General features: G+C 47.5%; 6 non-coding genes across 6 annotated transcripts; all 6 read left to right on the forward strand.

Moving 5' to 3' along the window:
• The first annotated feature begins 1078 nt into the window (after positions 1-1078).
• LOC142698934 (U2 spliceosomal RNA) lies at positions 1079-1269 on the forward strand. Its single transcript, XR_012865854.1, has one exon. It is a non-coding gene; the product is annotated as a U2 spliceosomal RNA (small nuclear RNA).
• A 1260-nt stretch (positions 1270-2529) lies between these two features.
• On the forward strand, positions 2530-2720 carry LOC142698935 (U2 spliceosomal RNA). The gene has a single exon (XR_012865855.1). It is a non-coding gene; the product is annotated as a U2 spliceosomal RNA (small nuclear RNA).
• Positions 2721-3989: 1269 nt separating this feature from the next.
• LOC142698936 (U2 spliceosomal RNA) lies at positions 3990-4180 on the forward strand. Its single transcript, XR_012865856.1, has one exon. It is a non-coding gene; the product is annotated as a U2 spliceosomal RNA (small nuclear RNA).
• Positions 4181-7745: 3565 nt separating this feature from the next.
• On the forward strand, positions 7746-7936 carry LOC142698937 (U2 spliceosomal RNA). Its single transcript, XR_012865857.1, has one exon. It is a non-coding gene; the product is annotated as a U2 spliceosomal RNA (small nuclear RNA).
• A 1259-nt stretch (positions 7937-9195) lies between these two features.
• On the forward strand, positions 9196-9386 carry LOC142698938 (U2 spliceosomal RNA). Its single transcript, XR_012865858.1, has one exon. It is a non-coding gene; the product is annotated as a U2 spliceosomal RNA (small nuclear RNA).
• Positions 9387-10646: 1260 nt separating this feature from the next.
• On the forward strand, positions 10647-10837 carry LOC142698924 (U2 spliceosomal RNA). Its single transcript, XR_012865845.1, has one exon. It is a non-coding gene; the product is annotated as a U2 spliceosomal RNA (small nuclear RNA).
• Positions 10838-12077: the final 1240 nt, after the last annotated feature.

Genomic DNA, 12077 nt, shown 5'->3' on the forward strand with positions numbered 1-12077 from the left:
CCTCTTGTTTTGTGTCGTCTGTGTTTCTGTGTTTCCGGCATTTCACATTGGAACAGCTCATTCACCTTCCTTGTCTTCTCTCCGCCCTCCCTCCTAGGTAGGTTAAAGAGCTGCACCTGAGCCAGCCACTGATTGATGCAGCACCATAGTCAAATAGTGGAGTGGAGTAGGGGAACAGCAAACAGCCATTAACCTGGCCCTACCCAATGGACCTACCTGTGTACACTAGATGGATGTGATGGAATGTACTGTGGTCCCTACATTTCAAGAAGAAGTAAGAATTGCAGTTGCAACAAACCCTTGCTTGCCTACAAAGAGAGCAGCAATTTGGATTTGTTACTATGTTACCTGGAAGAATAACAAACTGTGCAAGGATGGAGGTTGTAGGAGCAAGGAGAACAAGTTGTCTGTAAAGTTGGTGGATGCCTATTTTCCATTTTGCAGTCCCTTGTCTCCCTCTTGTGGCCTCCTGGAGGCAACTAGCTGTGCAAAAAAAAGACAGCCTGGGGGCCGGCTGTTGCAGTGTTGCCCTCTCAGGCAACACTGAGTGACTGACTGAGCCGCACCGTCTTATATAAAGTTCAGACGGAACTTTGCACGTGTCATAGTGGAGACCTCAAGAGCCAGAGCCAGCTTTCTGACATCATAATGGGGCCTCAGAGATAAAAGCCTGGGCCCAGGCAGTGTTGGTCAGTGCTGCTCAGCAGGCAGCACTGGACTGGATTAAAGCTGATACAAGGTGTGAAAGGAGAAGGGGTGGCAGTGGGCATGCACTTACTGCTGCTGCTGCTGCTGCTGCTGCTGCTGCCAGTGTTTGCACGGCAGGAGGGCATTTGGGCGTTGCCAGGAAGGCGTTTTTATGTCGATTCCTCCTCTTTCAGCACTGCATTGTGGTGCAAGCAAAAGAAGCAAATCCTGTCTTGCTTCCTCTCCGGCCTTTATTCACCTCCCGCTTAGTAGCTGTGAGTGTGTGTGAGCCTGCAGGGCCCCATGGAATTGCCTAGGAGTAGGCTGAATCGCTGCAAGGGGTGAACAGCAGTATTGGGCAGGCTCGGTCAACGCGCGGCCCGTTCGGGTTATCGCTTCTCGGCCTTTTGGCTAAGATCAAGTGTAGTATCTGTTCTTATCAGTTTAATATCTGATACGTCCCCTATCTGGGGACCATATATTAAATGGATTTTTAGAACAGGGAGATGGAAATAGAGCTTGCTCTGTCCACTCCACGCATTGACCTGGTATTGCAGTATTTCCAGGACCGGTGCACCCTTTCCTTATGTGTTTACTAAAATCAGATTCCAAAAGTGCTTTTTGTGTTTGCCATTGTTTTTGTCTTTCGGATGGGATCTCCCCTTTTAATCCCATTATTTCAACACCTGTTGGACAATGCATTTGTACAGTCATGTGTGATAATGAGCTAATTTATTAAATGCAATTAATGAATACATTGCCACCTCTTGTTTTGTGTCGTCTGTGTTTCTGTGTTTCCGGCATTTCACATTGGAACAGCTCATTCACCTTCCTTGTCTTCTCTCCGCCCTCCCTCCTAGGTAGGTTAAAGAGCTGCACCTGAGCCAGCCACTGATTGATGCAGCACCATAGTCAAATAGTGGAGTGGAGTAGGGGAACAGCAAACAGCCATTAAAGCAGCCAGCCCGCCCGCCCGCCCGTCACAATGGACCTACCTGTGTACACTAGATGGATGTGATGGAATGTACTGTGGTCCCTACATTTCAAGAAGAAGTAAGAATTGCAGTTGCAACAAACCCTTGCTTGCCTACAAAGAGAGCAGCAATTTGGATTTGTTACTATGTTACCTGGAAGAATAACAAACTGTGCAAGGATGGAGGTTGTAGGAGCAAGGAGAACAAGTTGTCTGTAAAGTTGGTGGATGCCTATTTTCCATTTTGCAGTCCCTTGTCTCCCTCTTGTGGCCTCCTGGAGGCAACTAGCTGTGCAAAAAAAAGACAGCCTGGGGGCCGGCTGTTGCAGTGTTGCCCTCTCAGGCAACACTGAGTGACTGACTGAGCCGCACCGTCTTATATAAAGTTCAGACGGAACTTTGCACGTGTCATAGTGGAGACCTCAGGAGCCAGAGCCAGCTTTCTGACATCATAATGGGGCCTCAGAGATAAAAGCCTGGGCCCAGGCAGTGTTGGTCAGTGCTGCTCAGTAGGCAGCACTGGACTGGATTAAAGCTGATACAAGGTGTGAAAGGAGAAGGGGTGGCAGTGGGCATGCACTTACTGCTGCTGCTGCTGCCAGTGTTTGCACGGCAGGAGGGCATTTGGGCGTTGCCAGGAAGGCGTTTTTATGTCGATTCCTCCTCTTTCAGCACTGCATTGTGGTGCAAGCAAAAGAAGCAAATCCTGTCTTGCTTCCTCTCCGGCCTTTATTCACCTCCCGCTTAGTAGCTGTGAGTGTGTGTGAGCCTGCAGGGCCCCATGGAATTGCCTAGGAGTAGGCTGAATCGCTGCAAGGGGTGAACAGCAGTATTGGGCAGGCTCGGTCAACGCGCGGCCCGTTCGGGTTATCGCTTCTCGGCCTTTTGGCTAAGATCAAGTGTAGTATCTGTTCTTATCAGTTTAATATCTGATACGTCCCCTATCTGGGGACCATATATTAAATGGATTTTTAGAACAGGGAGATGGAAATAGAGCTTGCTCTGTCCACTCCACGCATTGACCTGGTATTGCAGTATTTCCAGGACCGGTGCACCCTTTCCTTATGTGTTTACTAAAATCAGATTCCAAAAGTGCTTTTTGTGTTTGCCATTGTTTTTGTCTTTCGGATGGGATCTCCCCTTTTAATCCCATTATTTCAACACCTTTTGGACAATGCATTTGTACAGTCATGTGTGATAATGAGCTCATTTATTAAATGCAATTAATTAATACATTGCCACCTCTTGTTTTGTGTCGTCTGTGTTTCTGTGTTTCCGGCATTTCACATTGGAACAGCTCATTCACCTTCCTTGTCTTCTCTCCGCCCTCCCTCCTAGGTAGGTTAAAGAGCTGCACCTGAGCCAGCCACTGATTGATGCAGCACCATAGTCAAATAGTGGAGTGGAGTAGGGGAACAGCAAACAGCCATTAAAGCAGCCAGCCCGCCCGCCCGCCCGTCACAATGGACCTACCTGTGTACACTAGATGGATGTGATGGAATGTACTGTGGTCCCTACATTTCAAGAAGAAGTAAGAATTGCAGTTGCAACAAACCCTTGCTTGCCTACAAAGAGAGCAGCAATTTGGATTTGTTACTATGTTACCTGGAAGAATAACAAACTGTGCAAGGATGGAGGTTGTAGGAGCAAGGAGAACAAGTTGTCTGTAAAGTTGGTGGATGCCTATTTTCCATTTTGCAGTCCCTTGTCTCCCTCTTGTGGCCTCCTGGAGGCAACTAGCTGTGCAAAAAAAAGACAGCCTGGGGGCCGGCTGTTGCAGTGTTGCCCTCTCAGGCAACACTGAGTGACTGACTGAGCCGCACCGTCTTATATAAAGTTCAGACGGAACTTTGCACGTGTCATAGTGGAGACCTCAGGAGCCAGAGCCAGCTTTCTGACATCATAATGGGGCCTCAGAGATAAAAGCCTGGGCCCAGGCAGTGTTGGTCAGTGCTGCTCAGCAGGCAGCACTGGACTGGATTAAAGCTGATACAAGGTGTGAAAGGAGAAGGGGTGGCAGTGGGCATGCACTTACTGCTGCTGCTGCTGCTGCTGCTGCCAGTGTTTGCACGGCAGGAGGGCATTTGGGCGTTGCCAGGAAGGCGTTTTTATGTCGATTCCTCCTCTTTCAGCACTGCATTGTGGTGCAAGCAAAAGAAGCAAATCCTGTCTTGCTTCCTCTCCGGCCTTTATTCACCTCCCGCTTAGTAGCTGTGAGTGTGTGTGAGCCTGCAGGGCCCCATGGAATTGCCTAGGAGTAGGCTGAATCGCTGCAAGGGGTGAACAGCAGTATTGGGCAGGCTCGGTCAACGCGCGGCCCATTCGGGTTATCGCTTCTCGGCCTTTTGGCTAAGATCAAGTGTAGTATCTGTTCTTATCAGTTTAATATCTGATACGTCCCCTATCTGGGGACCATATATTAAATGGATTTTTAGAACAGGGAGATGGAAATAGAGCTTGCTCTGTCCACTCCACGCATTGACCTGGTATTGCAGTATTTCCAGGACCGGTGCACCCTTTCCTTATGTGTTTACTAAAATCAGATTCCAAAAGTGCTTTTTGTGTTTGCCATTGTTTTTGTCTTTCGGATGGGATCTCCCCTTTTAATCCCATTATTTCAACACCTGTTGGACAATGCATTTGTACAGTCATGTGTGATAATGAGCTAATTTATTAAATGCAATTAATTAATACATTGCCACCTCTTGTTTTGTGTCGTCTGTGTTTCTGTGTTTCCGGCATTTCACATTGGAACAGCTCATTCACCTTCCTTGTCTTCTCTCCGCCCTCCCTCCTAGGTAGGATAAAGGGGTTTTCCAATCCTTTTTTTTTTTAAATCAATGCAATGTTCCTCTATTAATAATTCCTCTTCTCTTCCTGTGTTTCTCCTCCCTGCATGCACTGCTCTAGTCCCAGCATGCAATGTGCATGCAGCAGTGCACTTGCTCCGCCTACTACACCCAGCTCTACTAACTTCTGCAATCTCAGTCTTCATTTTGGTGCTCTCATTCTATTACTGATAGCACAAGCTGAAATCACTGGATATCTGCGTTTTTAACCTCTTAACGCCGAAGGGCGGATATATCAGTGCTCTGCAGCTGCTAGTTCGCGCAGGAGGAGGGATATATCCGTCCTGTGATGGCGCGGGTACTACCAGTGTACCCACGCGATCAGCGGCAGGAGCACGGCTGTTATACACAGCCTGGCTCTTGCTGCAACTGCCGTAATCGAAGCGCGCTCCGATTCTGGCAATTTAACCCATTAAATGCCGCTGTCAATAGTGACAGCGGCATCTAATGTGTTTGACAGAGGGAGGGAGCTCCCTCTGTTTTATACTGACAGGCAATAATAACAAGAAGTATACCAAAGCATTATATATGCGATCGGCACATCGCCTAGTGAAGTCCCATGGTGGGACTAAAAAAAAAATGTCAATCCGTTAAATAAAGTTGGTGAAAAAATAAAATAAAAATTACAGTGAAAATCAAATAAAACTATTTTTTTTGCCCAAAAAGTTGTTTTTTGAAAGTAAAAGTGTCAAAACAAATCACACATACACATATATGAAGTCAATGGGTGTGTGAAAACCACGCATGTCGCACAGAAGCACTTCCGTGGGACGTGCGTGATTCGCGCAACAGCACTGTAAAGGATGAATGAAAACAGAAAAGCACCACGTTCTTTTCTGTTTACAAACATCCAAACGGAGTGTCATAATGATGGTGGCTGCGCGAAAACCAGGCAGCCGCGCATCATAAAGGGCTGACACGCGGAGCTGTTAATTGCCTTTTGCGCACGCAAAACGCCGCGCTTTTTGCTTGCACAAAATGCACACGCTCGTGTAAACTCGGCCTTACGGTGACACCAGATGTTTATAGTTCTTTTATGTCTTATGGCATTTGCACAATAAAATACGTTTTGTAAAAAATCATTCACTTTTTGTGTTGCCTTATTCTAAGAGCAAGAACTTTATTATTTTTCCATCAATAAAGCCGTGTGAGGACTTATTTTTTGCGTAACGAACTGTAGTTTCGATCAGGACCATTTTTAGGTACATGCGACTTTTTGATCTCTTTTTAATACATTTTTTGGGAGGTGAAGTGACCAAACAATTGTGATTTTGGTACGGTTTATTATTATTTTCTTTTACGGCGTTCACCGCGCGGGATAAATAACGAAATAATTTTGTAGTTCAGGCCGTTACGGACGCGGCGATACCAATTATGTATATTTTATTTATTTATATATTTTTATTAATAAAAAAGGACTGATAAGGGAAAAAAAGGGGATTTTTTTTAACTTTTATTTTCTTATTTTTACACATCTTTTTTTTTTACTTTATTACTTTGTCCCACAAGGGGACTTGAGGGCAGGAGGCCCTGATCGCTATTCTAATACTCTGCACTACATGCGTAGTGCAGTGTATTAGAACTGTCAGCTATTCACTGACAGCAAGCATAGTGGGTCCTGACTTTGTCAGGACCCATTAGGCTTCCGTCGATGGCATAGCCGGACGCCATTGTTTGGTGTCCGGTTGCCATAGTAACCATCGCCGGCCGCTATTGTGTAGCAGGCCGGCGATGGTAACTTAACCCCTAAAAAGCCGCGATCTCTATTGAACGCGGCTTTTAAGGGGTTAGACAGCGGGGACACAGCGATCGGTCCCCGCTGTAGGAGCTGCGGCAGCTGCTGTACGAGACAGCAGCTGTCACAGCTCCTGCACCTGTCGGGAAGACGGCCGAAACGGCCGTTATTCCCGCAACTTCGTATTCCGTCGGTAATTTATAAGGGGTTATAATTTCACAGAGCATGCGCGGTGGAGTGTGTTAACCACGCATGCTCTGAGATAAAGAAGCACGTGGTACGGTTACGTCATTTGTGACGTAACCGTACAGTGTGAAAGCAGGAAACCGGAAGCAAGGCAGAAGACTAAATAGACGGGTCTGCACAGGAAGTGCAGATTTTGCTTCACTAAGGGGGCGGTGACGGAGGAGGATATACGACGCTACAGCCATCTGATGAAACGTAAGTACATTGTAAAGTTATATCATTTTCATTGTTTTATTTAAATAAATGTAATTTTTTAGTTCCGGAATACCCCTTTAAAGAGCTGCACCTGAGCCAGCCACTGATTGATGCAGCACCATAGTCAAATAGTGGAGTGGAGTAGGGGAACAGCAAACAGCCATTAAAGCAGCCAGCCCGCCCGCCCGCCCGTCACAATGGACCTACCTGTGTACACTAGATGGATGTGATGGAATGTACTGTGGTCCCTACATTTCAAGAAGAAGTAAGAATTGCAGTTGCAACAAACCCTTGCTTGCCTACAAAGAGAGCAGCAATTTGGATTTGTTACTATGTTACCTGGAAGAATAACAAACTGTGCAAGGATGGAGGTTGTAGGAGCAAGGAGAACAAGTTGTCTGTAAAGTTGGTGGATGCCTATTTTCCATTTTGCAGTCCCTTGTCTCCCTCTTGTGGCCTCCTGGAGGCAACTAGCTGTGCAAAAAAAAGACAGCCTGGGGGCCGGCTGTTGCAGTGTTGCCCTCTCAGGCAACACTGAGTGACTGACTGAGCCGCACCGTCTTATATAAAGTTCAGACGGAACTTTGCACGTGTCATAGTGGAGACCTCAGGAGCCAGAGCCAGCTTTCTGACATCATAATGGGGCCTCAGAGATAAAAGCCTGGGCCCAGGCAGTGTTGGTCAGTGCTGCTCAGCAGGCAGCACTGGACTGGATTAAAGCTGATACAAGGTGTGAAAGGAGAAGGGGTGGCAGTGGGCATGCACTTACTGCTGCTGCTGCTGCTGCTGCCAGTGTTTGCACGGCAGGAGGGCATTTGGGCGTTGCCAGGAAGGCGTTTTTATGTCGATTCCTCCTCTTTCAGCACTGCATTGTGGTGCAAGCAAAAGAAGCAAATCCTGTCTTGCTTCCGCTCCGGCCTTTATTCACCTCCCGCTTAGTAGCTGTGAGTGTGTGTGAGCCTGCAGGGCCCCATGGAATTGCCTAGGAGTAGGCTGAATCGCTGCAAGGGGTGAACAGCAGTATTGGGCAGGCTCGGTCAACGCGCGGCCCGTTCGGGTTATCGCTTCTCGGCCTTTTGGCTAAGATCAAGTGTAGTATCTGTTCTTATCAGTTTAATATCTGATACGTCCCCTATCTGGGGACCATATATTAAATGGATTTTTAGAACAGGGAGATGGAAATAGAGCTTGCTCTGTCCACTCCACGCATTGACCTGGTATTGCAGTATTTCCAGGACCGGTGCACCCTTTCCTTATGTGTTTACTAAAATCAGATTCCAAAAGTGCTTTTTGTGTTTGCCATTGTTTTTGTCTTTCGGATGGGATCTCCCCTTTTAATCCCATTATTTCAACACCTGTTGGACAATGCATTTGTACAGTCATGTGTGATAATGAGTTAATTTATTAAATGCAATTAATTAATACATTGCCACCTCTTGTTTTGTGTCGTCTGTGTTTCTGTGTTTCCGGCATTTCACATTGGAACAGCTCATTCACCTTCCTTGTCTTCTCTCCGCCCTCCCTCCTAGGTAGGTTAAAGAGCTGCACCTGAGCCAGCCACTGATTGATGCAGCACCATAGTCAAATAGTGGAGTGGAGTAGGGGAACAGCAAACAGCCATTAAAGCAGCCAGCCCGCCCGCCCGTCACAATGGACCTACCTGTGTACACTAGATGGATGTGATGGAATGTACTGTGGTCCCTACATTTCAAGAAGAAGTAAGAATTGCAGTTGCAACAAACCCTTGCTTGCCTACAAAGAGAGCAGCAATTTGGATTTGTTACTATGTTACCTGGAAGAATAACAAACTGTGCAAGGATGGAGGTTGTAGGAGCAAGGAGAACAAGTTGTCTGTAAAGTTGGTGGATGCCTATTTTCCATTTTGCAGTCCCTTGTCTCCCTCTTGTGGCCTCCTGGAGGCAACTAGCTGTGCAAAAAAAAGACAGCCTGGGGGCCGGCTGTTGCAGTGTTGCCCTCTCAGGCAACACTGAGTGACTGACTGAGCCGCACCGTCTTATATAAAGTTCAGACGGAACTTTGCACGTGTCATAGTGGAGACCTCAGGAGCCAGAGCCAGCTTTCTGACATCATAATGGGGCCTCAGAGATAAAAGCCTGGGCCCAGGCAGTGTTTGTCAGTGCTGCTCAGCAGGCAGCACTGGACTGGATTAAAGCTGATACAAGGTGTGAAAGGAGAAGGGGTGGCAGTGGGCATGCACTTACTGCTGCTGCTGCTGCTGCCAGTGTTTGCACGGCAGGAGGGCATTTGGGCGTTGACAGGAAGGCGTTTTTATGTCGATTCCTCCTCTTTCAGCACTGCATTGTGGTGCAAGCAAAAGAAGCAAATCCTGTCTTGCTTCCTCTCCGGCCTTTATTCACCTCCCGCTTAGTAGCTGTGAGTGTGTGTGAGCCTGCAGGGCCCCATGGAATTGCCTAGGAGTAGGCTGAATCGCTGCAAGGGGTGAACAGCAGTATTGGGCAGGCTCGGTCAACGCGCGGCCCGTTCGGGTTATCGCTTCTCGGCCTTTTGGCTAAGATCAAGTGTAGTATCTGTTCTTATCAGTTTAATATCTGATACGTCCCCTATCTGGGGACCATATATTAAATGGATTTTTAGAACAGGGAGATGGAAATAGAGCTTGCTCTGTCCACTCCACGCATTGACCTGGTATTGCAGTATTTCCAGGACCGGTGCACCCTTTCCTTATGTGTTTACTAAAATCAGATTCCAAAAGTGCTTTTTGTGTTTGCCATTGTTTTTGTCTTTCGGATGGGATCTCCCCTTTTAATCCCATTATTTCAACACCTGTTGGACAATGCATTTGTACAGTCATGTGTGATAATGAGCTAATTTATTAAATGCAATTAATTAATACATTGCCACCTCTTGTTTTGTGTCGTCTGTGTTTCTGTGTTTCCGGCATTTCACATTGGAACAGCTCATTCACCTTCCTTGTCTTCTCTCCGCCCTCCCTCCTAGGTAGGTTAAAGAGCTGCACCTGAGCCAGCCACTGATTGATGCAGCACCATAGTCAAATAGTGGAGTGGAGTAGGGGAACAGGAAACAGCCATTAAAGCAGCCAGCCCGCCCGCCCGCCCGTCACAATGGACCTACCTGTGTACACTAGATGGATGTGATGGAATGTACTGTGGTCCCTACATTTCAAGAAGAAGTAAGAATTGCAGTTGCAACAAACCCTTGCTTGCCTACAAAGAGAGCAGCAATTTGGATTTGTTACTATGTTACCTGGAAGAATAACAAACTGTGCAAGGATGGAGGTTGTAGGAGCAAGGAGAACAATTTGTCTGTAAAGTTGGTGGATGCCTATTTTCCGTTTTGCAGTCCCTTGTCTCCCTCTTGTGGCCTCCTGGAGGCAACTAGCTGTGCAAAAAAAAGACAGCCTGGGGGCCGGCTGTTGCAGTGTTGCCCTCTCAGGCAACACTGAGTGACTGACTGAGCCGCACCGTCTTATATAAAGTTCAGACGGAACTTTGCACGTGTCATAGTGGAGACCTCAGGAGCCAGAGCCAGCTTTCTGACATCATAATGGGGCCTCAGAGATAAAAGCCTGGGCCCAGGCAGTGTTGGTCAGTGCTGCTCAGCAGGCAGCACTGGACTGGATTAAAGCTGATACAAGGTGTGAAAGGAGAAGGGGTGGCAGTGGGCATGCACTTACTGCTGCTGCTGCTGCTGCCAGTGTTTGCACGGCAGGAGGGCATTTGGGTGTTGCCAGGAAGGCGTTTTTATGTCGATTCCTCCTCTTTCAGCACTGCATTGTGGTGCAAGCAAAAGAAGCAAATCCTGTCTTGCTTCCTCTCCGGCCTTTATTCACCTCTCGCGTAGCTGTGAGTGTGTGTGAGCCTGCAGGGCCCCATGGAATTGCCTAGGAGTAGGCTGAATCGCTGCAAGGGGTGAACAGCAGTATTGGGCAGGCTCGGTCAACGCGCGGCCCGTTCGGGTTATCGCTTCTCGGCCTTTTGGCTAAGATCAAGTGTAGTATCTGTTCTTATCAGTTTAATATCTGATACGTCCCCTATCTGGGGACCATATATTAAATGGATTTTTAGAACAGGGAGATGGAAATAGAGCTTACTCTGTCCACTCCACGCATTGACCTGGTATTGCAGTATTTCCAGGACCGGTGCACCCTTTCCTTATGTGTTTACTAAAATCAGATTCCAAAAGTGCTTTTTGTGTTTGCCATTGTTTTTGTCTTTCGGATGGGATCTCCCCTTTTAATCCCATTATTTCAACACCTGTTGGACAATGCATTTGTACAGTCATGTGTGATAATGAGCTAATTTATTAAATGCAATTAATGAATACATTGCCACCTCTTGTTTTGTGTCGTCTGTGTTTCTGTGTTTCCGGCATTTCACATTGGAACAGCTCATTCACCTTCCTTGTCTTCTCTCCGCCCTCCCTCCTAGGTAGGTTAAAGAGCTGCACCTGAGCCAGCCACTGATTGATGCAGCACCATAGTCAAATAGTGGAGTGGAGTAGGGGAACAGCAAACAGCCATTAAAGCAGCCAGCCCGCCCGCCCGCCCGTCACAATGGACCTACCTGTGTACACTAGATGGAAGTGATGGAATGTACTGTGGTCCCTACATTTCAAGAAGAAGTAAGAATTGCAGTTGCAACAAACCCTTGCTTGCCTACAAAGAGAGCAGCAATTTGGATTTGTTACTATGTTACCTGGAAGAATAACAAACTGTGCAAGGATGGAGGTTGTAGGAGCAAGGAGAACAATTTGTCTGTAAAGTTGGTGGATGCCTATTTTCCATTTTGCAGTCCCTTGTCTCCCTCTTGTGGCCTCCTGGAGGCAACTAGCTGTGCAAAAAAAAGACAGCCTGGGGGCCGGCTGTTGCAGTGTTGCCCTCTCAGGCAACACTGAGTGACTGACTGAGCCGCACCGTCTTATATAAAGTTCAGACGGAACTTTGCACGTGTCATAGTGGAGACCTCAGGAGCCAGAGCCAGCTTTCTGACATCATAATGGGGCCTCAGAGATAAAAGCCTGGGCCCAGGCAGTGTTGGTCAGTGCTGCTCAGCAGGCAGCACTGGACTGGATTAAAGCTGATACAAGGTGTGAAAGGAGAAGGGGTGGCAGTGGGCATGCACTTACTGCTGCTGCTGCTGCTGCCAGTGTTTGCACGGCAGGAGGGCATTTGGGTGTTGCCAGGAAGGCGTTTTTATGTCGATTCCTCCTCTTTCAGCACTGCATTGTGGTGCAAGCAAAAGAAGCAAATCCTGTCTTGCTTCCTCTCCGGCCTTTATTCACCTCTCGCGTAGCTGTGAGTGTGTGTGAGCCTGCAGGGCCCCATGGAATTGCCTAGGAGTAGGCTGAATCGCTGCAAGGGGTGAACAGCAGTATTGGGCAGGCTCGGTCA

Source organism: Rhinoderma darwinii, unplaced genomic scaffold, assembly GCF_050947455.1.
Source record: "Rhinoderma darwinii isolate aRhiDar2 unplaced genomic scaffold, aRhiDar2.hap1 Scaffold_1058, whole genome shotgun sequence".
Lineage (NCBI taxonomy): Eukaryota > Metazoa > Chordata > Amphibia > Anura > Rhinodermatidae > Rhinoderma > Rhinoderma darwinii.